The following is a 13,445-nucleotide window of genomic DNA, read 5'->3' on the forward strand; positions in this document are numbered from 1 at the left end:
ACCCCCGCTCTTACCTGAAGGCGGGATTTTTTAAATCAGGGATTGGAATCCTTCTTTGATAAATTGGGGGACATGTGAATTGTGACAGAGACAGGGAAACAGAAAGTGATAAACAGATAAATAGAAATAAATTGAAACCAAGGTAAGCAGAGATAGACAGGTATAATGCAATAAGAAGATTAAGATAGATGGATGGATAGATGGATAGATAGATAGATTGACAGAGAGATATGATCGATCAATCGATAGATAGATAAATAGGTTGACTGATAGATATGATCGATCAATTGATTCAATCTCGAATATTGCTGAAAAAAGAGACATGTTGCTGAAGCCTTTCACCTCGCACTCGTCTGGACAAATGCACAAATGCCAAATTTCAAATAGCCACAACAATTTATACTACAGGTGGAAAAGGTGCTGATTAGTTGGCAAGTCAACTCTGATTGGCCAATCTGTTACCATGTGGAAGACAATGGCGAACTATAGCTCTCCAAGCTCCTGGGTATTTCAAACAAAGCACAAGGCTTGAACATGTCTCTTTTGCTTGCAGAGGATGGGTCACTGTGTATGGCACTTCTAGCAAGTATAAATGAGCCACATTACAAGCTCGACTGATTATCATAAATGGGTTGTTAGTGTACTATTAGCACACTCAGGATTGCTCAGCATGTGCTGCTCAATCACAAAATCACATTTATCAGCAGATGTTTTATTTTGGGTTTTGCCAGTGGGGGCTGGTTGAGTACAACCTGTACTCTGACTGTTTCGGACAACCTTCATTGAATTACTTTTATATTTATCTTTATTTTTATTAATTTTTTTATCCCTTTTTAAAAAATTCCTTTTTTAAATCCCTTTTTATTCTTTTTCCCTTAACCACCACCCCCTCCCCCCATGTCCCCCCACAGGGCCAGCTATTCATTCACAGCGTGCTGACCCTTGTTCTGCCATTAACACATTCTGCTTTCTCACCTTTGTGCCACCATGAGCACCATCAGCACCTCCTTTAGTTTTCACCACCACTATTAACACTCCTTTTGTCTTGTGTCCATGGCATCTTTGTCAATCTCTCCTTAGCCCCCACCTATCACTGACCTTTTATTCTGCTTTACCACTTCCACCAACACACCCGCTCCCCACAGCCCCCCCTCACCCACACCAACCCGTCCCCACCAACCGTATAAAATCCATTACATTTCCACTTTTTTATCTCTGAATAAGTGGAACTTCAAGAGGACATAGACAAGTTGGTGGAGTGGGCAGAGAGGTGGCAGATGAAGTTCAATGTGGAGAAGTGTGAGGTGATTCATTCTAGTAGAAAGAACATGGACAGACAATACAAAATAAAGGGTGAAATTTTGAAGGGGTGCAGGAGCAGAAAGACTTGAGTGTATATGTGCATAGATCATTGATGGTGGCAGGACAGGTGGAGAGAGCAGTTAATAAAGTATCCTGGGCTTTATTAATAGGGGCATAGAGTTCAAGAGCAGGGAGGTTATGCTGAATTTATATAAGACACTCGTTAGACCTCAGCTGGAATATTGTGCACAGTTCTGGACACTACCTCATAGGAAGGATGTGAACACATTGGAGAGAGTGCAGAAGAGGTTTACAAGAATGGTTCCAGGGATGAGAAATAGATTGGAGAGGTTGGGACTGTTCTCCTTGGAGAGAAGGAGGCTAAGAGGAGATTTGATAGAGATGTTCAAAATCATGAGGGGGCTGGACAGAGTAGATTGGGAGAAGCTGTTCCCGCTTGTAAAAGGATCAAGAACGAGAGGGCACAGATTTAATGTGTTTTGCAAAAGAAGCAAATGTGACATGAAAAAAACTTTTTCACACAACGAGTGGTTCAGGTCTGGAATGCGCTGCCTGGAAGTGTGGTGGAGACAGGTTCAATCGAGGCATTCAAGAGGGCATTAGATGATTATTTGAATAGAAACAATGTGCAGGGGTACGGAGAAAAGGCAGGGCAATGGCACTAGGTCACAATGCTCATTTGGAGAGGCCAGTGCAGACACGATGGGCTGAATGGCCTCCTTCTGTGGCGTTAAGATTCTGTGAATCTGTGCAGAAGAGTCACACGGACTTAAAACGTTAACTGTGTCGTTCTCTGCACAGACGCTGTCAGACCTGCTGATCTTTCCCAGCATTATCTGCTTTTATAACCGAAGGAACATGCTGTTTGATTTGACCAACCTGTGGCTGGGACCTACAGCTTATGTTGAACCTATTGAAAATTACTGAGCAATTGAGAGTTACAAGTTGGCAGGTACATACTCTACCAAACCCCCAGCCCCGGGTCCCCCACTAGGAAGATCTTTTTAACCTCAACATGAACAGCAACACATTAACTAAGGTGACCTAAAAGGCATCTAGTGATGAAGTGGAGACTAAAGACGAAAGCTACAGGAAGTTACGCTGAACATTTATGAAGCTCCGGTTAAGTCACAACTAGAGTATTGCGTCACCACACTTTAGGAAGAATGTGGAGACCCTTGAGGGTGTGCTGAGGAGATTTACACCCAAATGGTTCGAGGGGTGGGGGTGGTTTTAGCTACACGGTTAGTCGGGGAAAGCTGGGGTTGATCTCCTTGGAGTAAAGATCGCGGGGGGTATCTGATAGAGGGGCACAAAAGTATAGCAGGTAGACAAAGAATGTTCTCATTCGCTGATGGTGCACAGGAGACACAGATTTAAGATTTCAAGCAAGAGATGCTGGGTAGGGGTGGGGGGTAGAAATGTGAGGAAGAACTCTTTTTACGCAGCAATGACCTGGAACTCGCTGCATCCGAGGTGGGGGAGTGGAAGGAGAGATGGTGAACAATTTAAAAAGGAAGTTGGATGGGCACTCGAGGGAAAGAGCTGGGGGAAACTCTCTCACTCACTATCGGACACATTGGAAGGATTGACAGGCTAATAATCAACCTGATGATCACATCTCCTGGGGACAGGTTTGAACCTAGAATTTCTAGCCTAGAGGGAGGGCCATGATCGCTGTGCCACAACAACGGAACAGGCTGGATTGCTCCACAGAGAGTGGGCAGGGACCAGATGGGCTGAATGGCCTCGTTCTTGCCGTAATGTGCCCGTGATATTGTAAATGGTACTGGGGATGTTGCGTTGAGTTCCAGATCCAAGCTAAGCTCTCCAGTTGCATAAATTAACCCCGTGTTGCTTTGCCCTGAAGTTTAGGGGAGAGTTGCGATCAACCCAGTAAAACGGCCGGTGCCAAATCGGTTTTCCTTCTGAAAATGAAGTTCCTGTCAAAACTGAAAGACTCGGCGCTTGTCAGGGTCAACCCCGCTTGGCACGTTTAGGATTTGGCATTTCAGTGACGGTTAAAGGTTTGTATCAGTTCAGGAAATAGTTCACGCTGAACGCTTTGCCTGTGCTTAACAAGGAGATAGAACAGAGCTGAGGAAGAATGTGTAAAACTAGGATATGAAGAAAGATGACCTCATCATCAAGAACAACAACTTATATTTATATAGTGCCTTCAACCTGGTGAAACGTCTCAAGGCGCTTCCCAGCTGCATTATAAAAGAGAGCAGGACGTGGGGCCAAGGGAGGGGACATGAGGTCAGTTGACCAAAGGTGCATAGGAACGTAAGAAATCGGAACAGGGGTAGACTATTCGGCCCCTCAAACCTGCTACATGGTCCTGAAACCTCCCCTGAACCGTCTCCAATGCATTTACATCCTTCATTAAATAAGGAGACCCAAACTGCATACAGTATTCGAGGTGTGGTCTCACCAACGCCCTGTATAACTGAAACATAACGTCCCTACTTTTCTGTTCAATCCCTCTTGCAATAAAGGATAGCATTCCATTGACCAACTTGTTGTGACCCATGTACTAGAACAACTTATTTAATGCAGGATGTAAATACGTTGGAGGCTGTTCAGAGAGGGCTTACAAGATTGATACCTGGAATGAGTGGGTTGTCCTATGAGCCAAGATCGGACAGACTGGGCTTGTTTCCAGTGGAGTCTAGAAGAGTGAGGGGTGATTTGTGGAGTCTAGAAGAGTGAGGGGTGATTTGTGGAGTCTAGAAGAGTGAGAGGTGATTTGTGGAGTCTAGAAGAGTGAGGGGGGATTTGTGGAGTCTAGAAGAGTGAGGGGTGATTTGTGGAGTCTAGAAGAGTGAGGGGGGATTTGTGGAGTCTAGAAGAGTGAGGGGGGATTTGACTGAAGTTTACAAGAGCCTGAACGGCCTTGACAAGGTGGATGTGGAAAGGATGTTTCCTCTTGTGGGTGAGTCCAGGACTAGGAGGCACAGTTTTAAAATGAGGGGTCGCCCTTTTAGGACAGAGATGAGGAGAATTATTTTCTCTCAGAGGGTTGTGCGACTTTGGAACTCTCGGCCTCAGAAGGCGGTGGAGGGGGGGGGTCACTGAATATTTTTGAGGCGGATGTAGATAGATTCTCATTAGGTAAGGGAATCGAAGTTTATCGGGGGTAGATGGGAATGTGGAATTTGAAACACAAACAGATCAGTCATGAGTTTAATAGGTTTTAAAGAGGAGAGAGAGACTGAGAGGTTTTAAGGAGGGGATTTCAGAGGTTGGGACCCAGGCAACTGAAGGCAAGGTGCAGCTATTAGGATTGGGAGGTCAGAATGAGATGAGTGTAGGGATCTTGGAGGGTTTTGGGGCATGGAGGGGATTACAGAGATAGGGAAGGGCTGTGGGACTGGAGGGGATTGCAGAGATAGGGAGGGGCTGTGGGGTAGGGAGGGGATTACAGAGATAGGGAGGGGTTGTGGGGTAGGGAGGGGATTACAGAGATAATGAGGGGCTGTGGGGTAGGGAGGGGATTAGAGAGATAGGGAGGGGTTGTGGGGCATGGAGGGGATTACAGAGATAGGGAGGGGTTGTGGGGCATGGAGGGGATTACAGAGATAGGGAGGGGCTGTGGGGCATGGAGGGGATTACAGAGATAGGGAGGGGCTGTGGGGCATGGAGGGGATTACAGAGATAGGGAGGGGCTGTGGGGTAGGGAGGGGATTACAGGGATAGGGAGGGGCTGTGAGGCATGGAGGGGATTACAGAGATAGGGAGGGGCTGTGGGGTAGGGAGGGGATTACAGGGATAGGGAGGGGCTGTGGGGTAGGGAGGGGATTACAGGGATAGGGAGGGGCTGTGGGGTAGGGAGGGTATTACAGGGATAGGGAGGGGCTGTGGGGTAGGGAGGGGATTACAGAGATAGGGAGGGGCTGTGAGGCATGGAGGGATCGCCTCTCCTGCTATAGCCTCTATCGGGGTCACATGATGTCCTGGGAGGCTCCGGCCAATGAGCTGTAAATGTGGGCAATCCGAGGGGTGGGGGCGGGGTGAAGATTCCTGACGAGAGTCGTGATCGGGTCATGTGGTACCTCAAAAGCTCTCCCTGATAAAGTTTGCCTGTTTCTTGTGGAAACCTGTCCGCTCCGTCGAGTGATTACATTTGGTGCCGAGGGTGAAATAACTCCGAGGCTGTGCCTCGCCCCGTTACCATGGGCACATCAAGTGGAAGAAAAGCACGCTCGCCGGTCACGCCAGTCTTCCGCACAATCAATCCTTATGGACGCGGCGATGGAAGGCTGGAGCCAGTATGTCCGGCGCCTCGGGTTATACTGCATCAGGAACAGAATAACCGCAGAGTGTGCGCGGCAGTGAGATGTACAACGTCACTCGCTACCTGACGGCCCCGAGTGCACCCGGTTCTGTGTCCGAGAACGGGGGATCGGCGCCCCTCGTGGATGCGGGACTTCCAGCCAGAGCTAAATCGGTAACAAAAAACTTAATTCCAGAGTTAAGGGCCCCGGGCGAATCCCCTAAGCAGCGAAGCTGAAGCAGTTGACAGAACCCTGCAGACTCTGGGGACGGGCTAAATGATATAGGTTGCGGAAGGGGTTAGTGAGCGGAGTTAAGGACGGCGCCTTTCGGCGCTGTTCACTCGGAGAGGTCAGCGTCGGCCCTGGAAACCTCCTTCGCCGTGGGAAGCGCTGCCAGAGACTCACAGGCTCTGTAGCACGTACAAATTGGCACCGTTCTTCATGTGGGGCAGGAACCCTATCGCCGAGCCTGGCACCGAAAACCAAACGCACACAGTCTGGGCGAGAGGCCACGTCCGCTTTTAGAAACATGGGAAGGCCTGACAGAAATAAATTGTTACAGGCGTGGAGGGGGGGAGGGGGCGTGGCAACCTTTAAGTTCAAGGAGGGAAGGTGGTGCAGGGCAAAGTCGAGACAGCCGGTAAAGCAGCAAGCCCACATGACTGTATTAAAAAACACAATAGACCCTGAAGCTGCCGACACCGATACCTATTCCCTGTACAACGTCACCGCTGTAAACACCGAACCCATCACTGTCACAATCCAACTTCATAAGAAGCCACGAATAATGGAGGTGGAGACGGGAGCCGCAGCCACAGTGGTGGGGCGAGCAAGCTTTCAAATATCTTAAGGAAGGCAGAGGAGCCAATAAATAAGCCTGGGGCAGGCGGCTGCTGAATTAAAGACACACACTGGAGAATCACTTCAGGTAAAGGGCATCGCCACAGTGCCTGTTCCTTACAGGCAACTACCAGCCCAGCTGCCTGTGATAATGGTGAAAGGAGAAGGACCCCGGTCTGGTAGGGCGAGACTGGTTACAGGAGCTCAACCTTGACTGGTCTGAGATATTTCACCCTGCTGCAGGGTGGCTGAATTGTGCTATTAGTGATAGAGTTGCCCTGCAGACACTCATTGGGTGGAATCATTATGTTTGTTTACAATATACTCAGCAACAACTACACGTGTGCTTTCAACTCCACCTCTATCTCTACACTGACTGCTGGGGAAGCCCGCGCTATCTCCAGTTGGTTACTACAGATCATGTGATCTTGCCTAACACGTATTATTCTTAAAGGTACATTACATGCTAAATAAAACCATAATTACTACAGCCCTGAAAACCCTCCTGAACCACTAAGGAAGTATGACAATATATTTTGGGATGAATTAGGGAAGTTAAAAGGCTTGCAAGCAAAAATAAATGTGGATCCTCAGGCGACACTACATTTCTTTAAGGACAGACCTGTGTCTTATACATTGAAGGAGAAAGTGGATGCAGAACTGTGCCGGTTGGAAAAGCCGGGCATCATCCAACCTGTCCCATTCTCAGAATGGGCAGTGCCCATAGTCCCAATGTTTAAACCCAACCAAACCAAATGCATTTGTGGGGACCGTAAATTGACTATAAATAAGGCATCAAAACTATTCAAGTACCCCATTCCAAGGATAGGCAACTTATATGCAAAGCTAGCTGGAGGCAAGTCCTCTACAAAATTGGATATGAGCCAGGCCTACCAACAATTAGGACTGGATAGCATGTTGAGAGAATACGTGACTATTAACACACATAGGGGTCTTTATCAGGACACTCGCCTACCCTTTGGAGTATCACCTGCATGCACTACCTTCCAGAGAACAATGGAGAGTCTTACAAGGACTCCCAGGAGTGGTAGTATACCTAAATGTTGTTCTGATCAGAGGGTCAACCGAGACTGAACACTTGGACAACCTAGAGGAGGTGCTAAGAAGGTTCTTGGAAGCTGGTGTATGGTTAGAGAAGGAAAAATGCACATTTCAAGCACCAGAAGTTACTTACCTGGGTCGCAGGGTGAACGCCCTGGGTTTGCATCCAGTAGAAGAGAAAGTTTGGGCAATAAAAGATGCACCCTCACCATCCAATGTAACCGAACTCAAGTCCCTCCTGGGTATGGTCAACCACTGTAGCCACTTCTTGCCTAACTTATCAATTATGTTGGCACCATTACACTTGTTAAAAATTAATCACCGTTGGTCATGGAATTGGCAACAGGAAGAAGCCTTTGTCAAAGTAAAGAAACTGTTACATTCTTAGTGTTTATTGGTAACTACAACTCACTGAAAGAACTGCTATTAACATGTGATGCATCTCCTTATGGAGTTGGAGCTGTGTTATCACATAGAATGGAACATGGATCAGAAAGGCCCATTGGCTACGTCTCGAGAACAAGCTGAGAAAGGTTATTCCCAGCTAAAAAAGGAAGCTTTATCGGTGGCATTCGGAGTGAAGAAATTCCATCAGTAACTACATGGATGACATTTCACCAAAGTGTCGCACCGTAAGCCATTTATTCAGTGAGTATAAAGCCATTCCACCAATAGCATCAGCAAGAATACAACACTGGGTTCTGATGTTATCTGTGTACAAGTATACTTTTATGCAGCACCCTGGCTTACATATAGCAAATACGGATGCAGTCAGTTGCCTCTTGTCACCAGGTAGCATTGCACATGCTCCTGTTCCACAAGCAGTTGTGAAATTGGACGAACAGGGATCCATTATTGTCAAAAGTCAGAGACTATTTTTGGAAGGATGGTCAAATTCGCCTGTATCTGAGGATTTTTGAGACCACTCCATGCCAGAGACACACAGCTAAGCTGCCGAGATGGAATTTTGTTGTGGGGATCGAGAGTTGTTATCCCATCACAAGGTAGAGAACCACTCTTGACAGAGCTTCACTGTGCACATCCAGGCACATCGAAGGGGAAGATGGTATCGTGAAGCTATGTCTGGTGACCAGGCATTGACAGTGACATTGAAAGCATGGTCAAGCAATGTCTCCATTGTCAGCAACAAGATGAGTTGCCTGTTTCAGCTCCACTGCATCCGTGGGAGTGGCCTGATCGACCCTGGGTTAGACTACATATCGACTGTGTAGGACCATTCTTAAGTACAACGTTCTTGTTAATTGTAGATGCACATTCTAAATGGACAGATGTCTACGAAGTCAAATCGCCAACATTGGGTGCAACTATTGAAAGGCTGCGTCAGCGCTCTAGTGTACATGGCCTACCGGAAATCTTCGTTTCTGATAGTGGTACGCCTTTATCGGAGGTTCGTGAATCTGAATGGGATCAGACACATTAAAACAGCCCCTTACCATCCCTCATCGAATGGTCTAGCTGAGAGACCTGTACAAGCTTTCAAGTCTGGCATGAAGGGGTTATCAGAAGCTACTCTAGAATCTTGACTTTCCTTCTTTCTCTTCAGTTATCATTCAACACCACCCTGGACTACAAGTTCAACACCGTCTGAATTGTTGATGAAGTGCTGCCTGTGTTCACAGTTCAGTATGGTGTTTCCACATTTAGAGGGGAAGGTAGGGCCGAATCAGATTCATTGAAAATCGAGCCACGGTATACACAGCAAAGCTTGCACATTCAGTGTAGGTGATACGGTATTCATGTGAGATTTCAGAAGTGGGCCTTGTTAGGCTCCTGGAACCCATTGCCTCAGAGACTGGCCCATTACCTTTCCAAGTACGAGTGGAAGATAGAATTGTTCATTAGCACGTAGATCATATTCATGCTAGAGAGACATTCCAAACAACTAACTATTCCAAAATAAAAAATAAAATCTGGAAAAACTCAGTAGGTCTGGCAGCATCAGCGGAGAAGAGTACAGTTGACGTTTCGAGTCCTCATGACCCTTCAACAGAACACCGCTATTCCACTTGTGATTAACATTGAACCACCTATCACTGAGGTGACAGATTGACCTAGAATAGACACGTCCCCATGTCTCTGTAGAGTTGCCAAACCCAGAACTGCCACTTTCTAATGTTGGTTCCAGATCCCGTCAATCCTGTTGAGGAACCTCAGGTGGTGGAGTTATGCTGCTCTAACCATATAAGGAGAGTGCCTCAGAGACTTGATCTTGAAACACCCGAAGTTATATATATATATATGTGTATATGTTGTCGGATATCCAAATGTTTCCCTGTAAATAGAAATTGTAAAAAAAAAAAAATACTAAAGGGATAGGAAATGTAGCAACTGAAGGGATAGCCTCTCCTGCTGTCTATCGGGGGGGTCACGTGATGTTCTGGGAGGTGCTGACCAATGAGCTCTTAGCGTGGGCAATCCATGGGGGGGGGCGGGGCTTCCTGACGAGAGTCCTGAGCGAGTACGTAGCACTTCAAAAGCTCCCTGTAATAAAGTTTATCTGTCTCCTGTTGAAATCTGTCCGCTCCGTTCGAGCCATTACAGAGACATGGGTAAGAGGTGGATTAAGTTTCTAATTACTGTTCTGAGAGTGTTTCATCACGCTGGCGCTGTTGACAGTTATGAAGCATGAAAGCCTCCATTGCATATATTTTACAGGCTTTTTCGGGACGTAGGCATCGCTGGCATGGCTGGCGTTTATTGGCCATCCGTTTGTGGCAGGCATTGGTGAGCGGCAGCCCTGGCTCCACCAGATCCACATCTAATTCTAAATAAATAATAAACTAAATCAGCCGACCGCTTGCTCGGGGTAAATGAAGTGGGGGAACAGGAGATATCAGCACCCCCCTCCACCACCCCCTCCAACCCCCACAACGGCGGACAAAAATGAGCCTGCTGGACCGGAATTTTCCATCCCTGTCGTGGTGCGGCCCAGCTCTCCGTGGGAGGTTCGATGCCCGAGCCAGAAGCCCACTGACGTTCGGCAGGACCAGAAAACGCCGTCCCCTTTGCTCTCTATTGAACCCCTTGCTTTGCTTAACTGCGCCAGCAGCTGAGTGCCATTAGCAAATCTATGTTGTACGCATCTAAATCATTTATAGACCTACTTCTGCGACAGGGCAAGTGTCCGCACTGCAATAAGTGGCAAGCTGCACCATTCAGGCTGGGCTAGCGCAGCTATTGAAGCAGGTGTTTCCCTTAACCTCAGGGTCCTGGGTTCCTAGCCCCATGTTCAGTGAGTGACCCTCCGCCCCCCACCCCCCCACCCTCTGTCATCCTTTCCAGGGATGACCCAAGTTCTGAGCTTCCCTGACGTTCAACTTGAGGTGCACCACATTCCTGCTCTCGTGACCTTTTACATGACGCTCTTTAAAGGGCAGTTTGCAAAATGGGAGGTGTCTGCCACCTCAAAGTGTCCGAGGGCAAAATAAATGATCCAACTGTCCACTCTCCCTCACTGGCAATTCCTTTCATTCTGCAAACGGAGGTGATCTGGTAAATAAAACTGATTCAAACAATCATCTGTTGTCCAGGCTGGGTTCATATGAGTAATAATTTAATAAAATTGCTTTCGCTCCATGAGAAACTTCTCTAAAAGTTTTGATAAAACTCCCGCATAGTTCTTTAGTGATCCCTGGCGGTCATGACATTGGAGAGACCAAACGCAGACTGGGTGACCGCTTTGAAGAACACCTTCTGTCTGTCTGCAAGCATGACCCAGATCTCCCTGTCGCTTGCCATTTCAACACTCCACCCTGCTCTCATGCCCACATGTCCGTCCTTGGCCTGCTGCATTGTTCCAGTGAAGCTCAATGCAAACTGGAGGAACAGCACCTCATCTTCCGACTCAACACTTTACAGCCTTCCGGACTGAATATTGAGTTCAACAATTTGAGATCATGAACTCTCTCCTCCATCCCCACCCCCTTTCCGATCCCCCTTTTTCCAATAATTTATAATTTTCTAAAAATATATCTTTCTTCTCCCACCTATTTTTAAATTTATTTCGATCTATTGTTTTATCTCCACCATTTATCCCATTTCGATCCCTTCCCCCCACCCCCACTCGGGCCATCTGCCACCCTTAATGTCCCCAATAGCCCATTCCTTAGATAATATCACCACCGTCAACACCTCTTTATCCTTTTGTCTGTGACATCTCTTCTTTGCCTCCACCTATCACTGGTCCCCTATCCAGCTCTACCTGCCACCCCCGCCCACCAGCTTATATTTCACCTAATTTCTCCATGTCCTTAGTTGAGATGAAGAGTCATATGGGCTCAAAACATCAACTGTATTCCTCTCCGCCGACGCTGTCAGACATATTGACATATAGAACGCTGGTGACAAACCAATGTCACTGCTATCAGTGATAAAGACGAGATTGTCATTCAGACCTGACTAGCTCAGTTGGTAGAGCGTGAGACTCTTAATCTCAAGGTCGTGGGTTCGAGTCCCATGTCGGGCGAATTTTTTTTAAACACCTATCCACTGTTCTACCGATCCAGCCCCGCCTCTGAATTTCCCTGACATTTAACTAAACTTGCCCCACATTCCTGCTTTTAAACGACACTCTTAAAATACAATCTGAAAAATCACATGTGGCTACCGCCTCAACACATCCAAAGCACAAAGTAAATCCTTCAACTTTCCACTCTCCCTCACCAGCAATTCCTTTCATTCTGCAAAAGAAGGTTATCCAGAAATGAAACTGATTCAAATTATCATCCTTTATCCAGACTGGATTCATATGAGTAATAACTCACTAAAATTACTTTCGCTCCGTGAGAAACTTCTATAAGAGTTTGGATAAAACTCTAGCACCGTTCTTTAGCGATCCCTGGCGGTCGAGTGATTGGGGTTTTACTCACAGGCTAAAAGACAATTGTTTCAATGATCGGGACTGAAACTCTAACCATGTGCTGGGGAATGAAAGCCGTTCTCACTGAGGGAGAGCGGTTATAGTGGTAGGATTTATTCTGTGGTTTTCGTGTGGTGAACTGTCCCCCACAGCTGGCTTTACACCTGGTAGTTTAAGAGACTGGATGAAAATGTAGGTTTGCTGGTGAGAGCAGGAAAGTGGTGTCAAGTTTAGAGAAAAGTGAGAGGAATTCATCTGTGTAACAAAGATAAATATTTCAGGAAAATTGAGCTGAATAATGAAAGCTCTCAATCGCAGGAGTTTCAAGATACATTTGCTGTGAGCTGGACAATATTCAGACTTGGGCTGACAAGTGACAAGTAACATTCGTGCTACACAAGTGCCAGTCAATGACCATCTCCAGCAAGAGAGAATCCAACCATCTCCCCTTGATGTTCACTGGCATTACCATCACTGAATCACCCGCTATCAACATCCTTGGCGTTACCATTGATCAGTAACTGACCTGTTCCAGCCATATAAATACTGTGGTTACAAGAGCAGGTCAGAGGCTGGGAATTCTGCGGTGAGTAACTCACCTCCTGACTCCCCAAAGCCTGTCCACCATCTACAAGGCACAAGTCAGGAGTGTGATGGAATACTCCCCACTTGCCTGGATGAGTGCAGCTCCCACAACACTCAAGAAGCTCAACACCATCCAGGACAAAGCAGTCCCGCTTGATTGGCACCCCATCCACAAACATTCACTCCCTCCACCACCGACACACAGTAGCAGCAATGTGTGTACCATCTACAAGATGCACTGTAGGAATTCACCAAGAATCCTTAGACTGCATCTTCCAAACTCATGACCACTATCATCTAGAAGGACAAGGGCAGCAGACATATGGGAACATCACCACCTGCCAGCTCAGTCAGTAGGGCATGAGACTCCTAATCTTGGGGCTGTGGGTTTGAGCCCCACGTTGGGTGAGTTTTCTTTTTAAACACCTATCCACCATTCTACAGATCCAGCCCCACCTCTGAATTTCCTTGATATT

General features: G+C 47.0%; 1 non-coding gene across 1 annotated transcript; it reads left to right on the forward strand.

Annotated features, from left to right (window-relative positions):
• Positions 1-11,918: 11,918 nt before the first annotated feature.
• trnak-cuu lies at positions 11,919-11,991 on the forward strand. Its single transcript has one exon. It is a non-coding gene; the product is annotated as a tRNA-Lys (tRNA).
• The last annotated feature ends 1,454 nt before the right edge of the window (positions 11,992-13,445 follow it).

This window comes from Carcharodon carcharias, chromosome 33, assembly GCF_017639515.1.
Source record: "Carcharodon carcharias isolate sCarCar2 chromosome 33, sCarCar2.pri, whole genome shotgun sequence".
Classification (NCBI taxonomy): Eukaryota; Metazoa; Chordata; class Chondrichthyes; order Lamniformes; family Lamnidae; genus Carcharodon; species Carcharodon carcharias.